This window comes from Mesoplodon mirus, assembly GCF_964341445.2.
Source record: "Mesoplodon mirus genome assembly, chromosome: 3".
NCBI classification, from domain to species: Eukaryota; Metazoa; Chordata; class Mammalia; order Artiodactyla; family Ziphiidae; genus Mesoplodon; species Mesoplodon mirus.
The window spans coordinates 104,359,979-104,369,497 of record NC_138978.1 but is presented as its reverse complement, the minus strand read 5'-3'; positions in this window follow the sequence as shown (position 1 = coordinate 104,369,497).

Genomic DNA, 9,519 nt, shown 5'->3' with positions numbered 1-9,519 from the left:
TTTTGAAAAGTTTAATAAAATTACTAACCAGCTAGCAAGACTAATTAAGAGGAAAAAGTGAGAGAAACCAAAAGTTTTCAATATCTGGAATTTTATTTATTTTTTTAAAGATTTTTTTTTTTTTTTTTTTTTTTTTTTTTTTTTTGCGGTATGCGGGCCTCTCACTGTTGTGGCCTCCCCCGTTGCGGAGCACAGGCTCCGGATGCGCAGGCCCAGCGGCCATGGCTCACGGGCCCAGCCGCTCCGCGGCATATGGGATCCTCCCAGACCGGGGCACGAACCCGTATCCCCTGCATCGGCAGGCGGACTCTCAACCACTGCGCCACCAGGGAGGCCCTAAAGATTTTTTTAATGTAGACCATTTTTAAAGTCTTTATTGAATTTGAATTTATTACAATATTACTTCTGTTTTCTGTTTTGGTTTTTTGGCTGTGAGGCATGTGGGATCTTAGCTCCCCATCCAAGGATTGAACCCTCACCCTCTTCATTGGAAGGCAGAGTCTTAACCACTGGACTTCCAGGGAAGTCCCAATATCTGGAATTTTAAAAGGTGACATCTCTAATAGGAGATATTTGCTCTTGAGGGATATGAATTTTTTAAATCAGTCTTATTTTTTCATATCTGATCTGATAGTTGGGGAGCCAGGGAAACTAGCCCCTACCTGGCTGTGTAGACTGCTGTAAGGACAAATGCAAGCTTTACTCCCACAAAAGAGGTATGCTTACAGCTGTCCCACTAGCAGCTGTGGTTCCTATCCTATATCATATTGAATAGACCTCTGTCAAGGAATGGTAGCATCTGCTGTGTCTTGGAAAGACACACTGATAACAATAAGGCCAAGGGACATAGGAAAAAATGTTTTACCAAAATTCCCACTATGTGTGGGAGCAGGTAAATCACAGCCAGGCAGCAAAAATCATTCCAACCAAGTCAGCCAGTGCATTTTTATATAGTATGAACCTCTACTGGAGTTTAAATAATGTCCTTTGTTGTCACCTAGTGAAAACTGATGGGAATGCAAAAATTTCTTAAATAATTTCAAGTGACAAACTTTTTAGAAAAATTAAACCAAGAGACTATGGACAAAAACTTAGTTTTGAGTTACTGAGATAAGACTGTTTCAGATTGGATAAACACCTTATTTACTGATGGTATATGAAAGAAACATTTTACTGAAAAGAAAAATGACACTGTACTACGTTTGGTTTATTAAATGTTCTGATGTGTTGATATTTGATGTAAATTTATATTTGACCCCTAGGATACAAAGACCTGTGGCATTCTAAAAACTAATTGGCTAAAGAAAAGTCCAATTTGTTAAGGGACAGAAGGAATGTTGAATAAGTCCCACTGAATAATAAAAATTTTGGTGATTATACAATGTATTAATTTGTCTTTTCCTATGTTAAAGGTGCTAATGTCATGGGAGATAGAGTATGAATAAAGGGTAAATTTTTTTCTTTTCTGCATGAAAATGTTATCTTCAGTTTGTTTTCTAGCTCTGGGAATAAATATGGATTGTATGTATCAACTATGTTACTAAGCAACATTTGCTTCAGTTAAAATGAACCTGATTGGTAAATTGAATCTGGACTTGGAGAGCTATAAATACCTCATGAGAAGCCATATTTGGGGCATTTCCTTAGTGTGAGATTCATAACTGGACAATATCCTTGAGGGAACCATGAAAGTTATGTCTATGGAGTTGTGGTAAGCTTCTGAGGAGCATGGGGCTTTTAAGACAGAGAAACTTCCACATTTCACTCAATGTTAATCTCATTTCCTTGAAACTGAGCTCTTATTTGTGGGTTCAGGGAAAGTAGATCCGAAGTGGCTATGTGAACTATTACAAAGACTGCTGCAAGGTTTACTTCCAAGAAGAGGAATGCATAGCATGCTGTGGTGCCTGTCTCATAGCCTCTGAGTAGACCAAGGGTAGCCTATGATAGTTTTGTAAGACTGAGTGCTTAGTTAAACCTGAAAAAAAATCTCAATTTCAGAGGTGACACCAGCAAGATGATGGATGTGGGGATTTCAATGCTTGTCTCCCCCACAACTACAAACCAACAAAAACAGCTCTGTAAAAGCTGTGGACTGCAATAAAGGATCAGCAGAAATCCCATGGAGCACAAAAACTTAGGATGGCTGCATAGAAAAGCATAGGTAGTATTTTACCCGTATCACCCCATCTTCTAGTCCAAAGCATCTCAGCACCAAGAGGAATTCATTGGAGGGATTTTAGGCATGGCGAAGAGGAGAACAGGAGGAGTCCAGCAATCTTTGTCACTGCTGGAACATATGTAACCTTTGCTACTAAGAACACCCACAGTCTTTACCAACTTTGAATGCAGTTGATATAGCTGCCCAGAGCCCCTGTCACTACATCTCCCCCTCTCCCCCAGGGCTGTTGCTGTTTCTGTGCTGAGACCTGCTCCCTAGGACATGAGTCACTGCTGCATACCAATTTCCAAGGTTTGGATGCCACAGTCTCTTACCATATATGGGACCAGAGCTGCTGCTGTGCTGTGCCCCATCCCCTGGGTCCTGAGTCAGGGCTTTGACCCACCATCAAGAGTGCTGCACTGCCGCTGCTCTGGGATCCAACCCTAGGGCCCAAGCTGTGGCTGTGGCCGTAGTTTTGCTGCTCTGCACTCAGATACCTGAGGGCTGAGTTATAGTTATGACCTGACATCACCAGAGCTGCACTCCTGGTGCACCCTGTCGCCTAGGTCCAGGCTACCACTGCACCCTGTTATCCCAGGGCCCCAGTCACTACTTCACCATCCCCACTCCACTCCCCTGGGGCCCAAGTCACCACAGAAAGCTCTAACTTCACTTCTTTGGGTAGCCTCACTGACTGTACCTCAGACACTCATGCCACCACAGCAGCAAATGTGTCTGTGCCCCCAGCTCCAGGCACTATGGTAGTTCTACATGCTCCTGAGCACAAGACACCAGCTTTGCTGCTAATCTGAGTGTCATTGTTCTAGACATGGTGCCAGAAAGGATCTTATTGGCTAGAATTTCCTCTCACAGACAAAAAGAACAGAAGAACCCCAGCAGACTTTGTCACCAAGAACCCTAACATCCCTAGTTACCACTGCCACCAAAGATACCTGCAGCCTTGTTCACTAAAGATTCCCACAGTCTTTGCTGACATTGACTACAGGTGATAGAACTTCATGGAGACTATATCACTGTGCCCTTCCCAGAACTGGAGACTTCACCTCATCAATCACTGCCCTTGTAACCACCTGCAGGTTAAAGTCTTTCCTCACTGAAGCCAATCGAAAAGGGCTTGAAGAGGTGATTGCACTCTCAAATGTGAAGACATCAGCACAAAGCCACTAGAAACAGAAAAACATAAAGAAACCTGACACCACCAAGGAACAAAATAATTATCCAGTAACTGATCCAAAAGAAACGGAGATCTACCAGTTACCTGAAAAAACAAAAAAATCAAAAGAATTAACTTAAGGAAGCTCAGGGATTTTCAAGTAACACAAACAGCTCAATGAACTCAGAAAAACAATACATGAACAAAATGACAAGTTTAACAAAAAGATAGATATCATGAAAACAGAACCAATCAAAAATGCTGGAGCTGAAGAATACAGTGAATGCAATGAAAAATGCAGAAAAGAGTTTCAACCACAGACTTGATTAAGCAGAAGAAAGAATCTTTGAACTCGAAGATATATCTCTAAATTATCCAGTCAGAGAAGAAAATAGAAATAGAAGTGAAGAAGAATGAAGAAAGCCTACAGGATTATGGGACACCATTATGAGAGCAAATATACTCATTAAGGGAGCCCCAGAAGAAGAAGAAAGGAGCAGAAAGCTTATGTAAAGAAGTAATGGCTGAAAACTTTCCAAATCTAGGGAAAGACATGGACATTCATGTACATGAATCTCAAAGGTCCCCAAACAGACTCACCTCAAAGGGTCTTCATCAAGACACACTATGATAAACTCTCAAAAATCAAAGATAAAGTGAGAATTTTCAAAAGCAGTGAGAGAAAAAGTCTTCATTTACAAGGGATACTCAGTAAAGCTATCAGAAGATTTCCCAGTAGAAACCTTGCAGGCCAGGAGACAGTGGGATGATATATTCAAAGCGTTGAAAGTAAAATAAATGCCAACTAAGAATACCTTGCCTGACCAAGTTGTCCTTCAGAAATAGAAGAAAGAAAAGGTCTTCTTTAGACAAACAAAAGCTGAGGGAGTTCACCACCACCAGAAAAACTAACCCCAAAGATAGCAGAAGGAAGGCTACAACAAAGATTAGAGCAGAAATAAATTAAATAGAATACAAGGAAAATAGAAAGGATCAATAAAACAAAAGGTTGCCTTAAGAGTTACAAACTACTATGTATAAAATAAATAAAATACACAGATATATTGTACAGCACAGGGAATACAACCAATATTTTATAATAACTTTAAATTGAGTATAACCTATAAAAATATTGAATCACTGTTGTACACCAGAAGTGAATATATTATTGTAAATCAACTATACTCTAAGGGGAAAAAATGTTTTGTTTTATTTTAAAGATAAAATTGACAAGCATTTACCTAAGCTAAATTTAAGAAAAAAGACTCGATTAAAATTATAAACAAAAGAAGAGACATTACAACTGATACCACAGAAATACAAAGGATCATAAGAGATTACTATGAGCAATTGTATGTTAACAAATTAGGTAAAATAGAAGAAATGATAAATTCCTAGAAACATACAACTTTCCAAGACTGAATTAGGGGAAAAAAAAAACAGAAAAAGTGAAAAACACTAATAATGAGTAAGGAGATCAAATCAGTGACCAAAAACCTCTCAAAAAGGAAAAGTTCAGGATGAGATAACTTCACTGGTGAATTTTACCAAGTATTTAAAAAATAATTAGTACCGGTACTTCTCAAACTCTTTCAAAAAGTTGAAGAGGAAGAAACACCCCTAAGCCCATTTTACACGGCTAGCATTACCCTGATACCAAAGCCAGAAAAGGACACAAGAAAAGAAACATACAGCCCAATACTCCTAATAAACATTGGTGCAAAAATCCTCAACACAATACTAGCAAACCAAACTTAAGAGTATGTTAAAAAGATCCTATGTCATGCTAAAGTGAGATTTATCCTTGGGTTGCAAAATGGTTTGATATATGCAAATCAATCAATGTGATATGCCACATTAACAGAATGAAGGATACAAATATAGGATCATTTCAGTCCATGAAGAAAAGCATCTGACAAAATTCAACAGCCTTTCTGGATGAAAGCTCTGAACATATTAGGGATAGAAGGAACATACCTCAACATAATAAAAGCTGTATATGACAAGCCCACAGCTAACATCAAACTCAACTTGAAAAGATAAAAACTTTTCCTCTAAGCTCAGGAACAAGAGAAAAATGCCTACTCTTGCTAATTTTATTCATCATAGTATTAGAAGTCCTAGCCACAGCAATTAGGCAAGAAAAAGAAATAAAAGACATTGAAATCAGAAAGGGAAAAGTAAAACTCTCTATTTGAAAATTACATAATCTTATACATGGAAAACCCTAAAGACTCCAAAAAAACTTTTATAACTAATCAATAAATTCAGGAAAGTTACAGGATACAAAATCAACATATAAAAATCAGTTGCATTTTTATATACAAACAATGAACTATCTCAAATAGAAATTAAGAAAGCAATACTATTTAAAGTAGCATCGAAAAAAACAAAACAATTAGGAATAAATTCAACCAAGGTTGTGAAATACCTATACACTGAAAACTATAAGACATTGATGAAAGAGATTGAAGAAGACATAAATAAAAGGAAAGATATCCTGTGTTCTTGGATTGGAAGTATTTATATTGTTAAAATGTCCATATTACTCAAAGCAATCTACAGATTCAATAGGATTCTTATCAAAATTCCAATGGCATGGCTTCCCTGCTGGTGCAGTGGTTAAGAATCCACCTGCCAATGCAGGGGACATGGGTTTGAGCCCTGGTCCGGGAAGATCCCACATGCCGCAGAGCAACTAAGCCCATGCACCACAACTACTGAGTCTGCGCTCTAGAGCCCATGAGCCACAACTACTGAGCCCAAGTGCCACAACTATTGAAGCCCACTCACCTAGAGCCCATGCTTTGCAACAAGAGAAGCCACCCAATGAGAAGCCCATGCACCACAACAAAGAGTAGCCCCCACTTGCTGCAACTAGAGAAAAGCCCACGTGCAGCAACAGACCAATGCAGCAAAAATAAAAATAAATAAATAAATAAAATTTATTTTTAAAGTTCCAATGTCATTTTTCACAGAAGTAAAAAATTCAATCCTAAAATTTATATGGAGCCACTAAGAACACTGAATAACCAAAGCAATCTTGAGCAATGAATCCAAAGGAACCCACACTGAGACACATTATTATCAAAATGTTCAAAGACAAAGGTAAATAGAGAATATTAAAAGCAGCAAGAGAGAAACAACTCATATATACAAGAGATTCTCAATAAGACTATCAGTCTATTTCCCAGTAGAACCCTTGGAGATCAGAGGGTAATGGGATGCTATATTCAAAGTATTGAAAGAAAAAATACTGTCAACTGAGAAGTCTATATCTGGCAAAACTGTCCTTCAAAAATAAGGGGGAAGTTGACATTCCCAGATAAACAAAAGCTGAGTCAGTTTGTTACCACTAGACCTACCCTGCAAGAAATGCTAAAAGTAATCCTTAAGTTTAAAGTGAAATGAAACTGGACAATAACTCAAAGCTGAAGAAAAAAAAATGTTTGGTAAATACAAAGACACGGGAACTTGTAAAATTCACTATTATTGTAATATAACTTCACTTTTTCACTTTTATAACTTCACTTTTTATTTACCATAGGATTTAAAAGATGTATACATAAAAAGTAATTATTAAACTATGTTATTTGGTACTTAATATATAAAGATGTAATTTGTGACATCAATAACAGAAAGTGGTGGACAGAAGTATGTAGGAGCAGAGTTTTTGTATGCTTTTGAAGTTAAATTGGCATAATTTCAAATTGGATTGTTTTAAGTGTAAGATGTTATAAACCATCTTTATAGTAACCAAAAAGAAGATATGTATAGAAAATACATTAAAAGATTGGGAAAGGAATCAAAATATTTCACTACAAAGAACAGCTAAACACAAAAGGCAGTAATAGAGAAAATGAGGGATAAAAAAGCTATGTTACATAGAAAACAAATAGCAAACTGGAAGAAGTTAAGTCCTTCCTTATAAGTAACTACTTTAAATGTAAATGGATTAAACTCTATAATCAAAAGACAGATATTGGCACAATGGATTTTTTAAAAAATGATGCAACTATTTGCTGTTTACAAGATATTCACTTTAGATCCAATGACACAAATAGGTTGAAAGTAAAAGTATATAAAAATTTACTCCATGCAGATAGTAACCAAAAGTGTGTCGGATGGCTATAATATCAGACAAAATAGATTTTAAACTCAAAAAAAGATTACAAGAGATGAAGAAGGACATGGTATATTGAAAAAGGCTCAATACAGCAAGAACATATAACAATTATAAACATTTATGCACCTAATAACATACCTTTAAAATATTTGAAGCAAAAATTCACATAATTGAAAGGGAAAATAGATAGTTCTACAATAATAGTTGAAAACGTCAATACCCCACTTTCAGTAATGAATAGATCAACCATACAGAAATAAGTAGGAAAACAACAGATTTGAAAACATCATAAATGGACTAAACTTAACATATATAAGAGCACTCTACCCAAGAACAGCAGAATATATATCCTTCTCAAGTTCACATAAGACATGCTCCAAGATATACCATATGCCAGGCCATGAAACAATTCTCAATAGATTGAAAAAAATAGATGCCATACACATAATTTTCTCCAACCAAACTAGAGCAAAGTTAGAAATCAGTAACAGGAGGAGTATTGGAAAACCCCAAAATACACAGAAATTAAACAACAAAATCTTAAACAATGAATTGGCCACAAAAGAAATCATGAGGGAAATTAGAATATATTTAGAGGGAAATAAAATGAAAACAACTTACAAAAAGTTATGTGATGCAGCAAAAGTAGTGCTCAGAGGGAAATTTATAGTGGTAGATGTATATAATTACTAGGAAGAAGGATCTTAAATTGATAACCTAACTTTACATCATAAGAAACAAAAAGATCAAACTAAACCCAAAGCTACCTGAAGAAAGGACTTAAAAAACATTAGAGTGGGAATGAACAAAACAAAGAATAGAAAACCAACAGAGAAAATCAATTGAAGCATAAGTTGTTTCTTTGAAAATATCAACAAAATTTACAAACTCTAGCAGGAATGACAAAGAATAAAATAGAGAAGACACAGTTATTAAAATTAGAAACATAACTGGGGACTTTACCAGTGACCTTACAGAGACAAGAAGTTATAAGAGAATACAAGATTAGATACCTAGAAGAAATGAAAAATATTCCTTGAAATATACAAATGATCTAAACTGATTCACGAAGAAATAGAGAATCTGAAAAGACATATAACTAGTACACAGATTGAATCCATAATTAAAATCTTCTAAAGAAAGAAAAATTATAGACTTGAGGGCTTTATCAGTCAATTCTACTATATATTTAAAGAATTAACACCAATAATTCTCTAACTCTTGCAAAAAGTGGAAGAGGAAAAACTTCTAATTCATTCTATGGACCAGAATTACTCTGATAGGAGAATGAGATGATATCACAAAAAAATAAAACTTAGTGTACCTTATGAATAGATTTCAAAATCCTTAAAAATATTAGCAAACTGAAGTATCACCTCACACCAGTCAGAATGGCCATCATAAAAAAAGTCTACAAATAATAAATGTTGGAGAGGGTGTAGAGAAAAGGGAATCCTTGTACACTGTTGGTGGAAATGTGAATTGATGCAGCCACTATGGAAAACATTATGGAGGTTCCTTAAAAAACTAAAAATAGAGTTATCATATTATCTAGCAATTCCACTCCTGGGCATATATCCAGAAAGGATGAAAACTCTAATTTGAAAAAATACATGCACCCCAATGTTCATAGCAGTACTATTTACAATAGCCAAGAAATGGAGGCAACCTAAGTGTCCATCAACAGATGAATGGATAAAGATGTGTTGTGTGTGTGTGTGTGTGTGTGTGTGTGTAAATTCCATTGTATATATACAATGCAATATTACTCAGCCATAAAAAAGAATGAAATATTGCTATTTGCAGCAACATGAATGGACCTAGAGATTATCATACTGAGTGAAGTAAGTCAGACAAAGACAAATATTATATGATATCACTTATATGTGGAATCTAAAAAATAACACAAATGAACTCATTTACAAAACAGAAGCAGACTCACAGACATAGAAAACAAACTTATGGTTACCAAAGGGGAAAAGGGAGGAATGATAAATTGGGAGTATAGGATTAACAGATACACATAACTATATATAAGTAGCTAAACAACAAGGA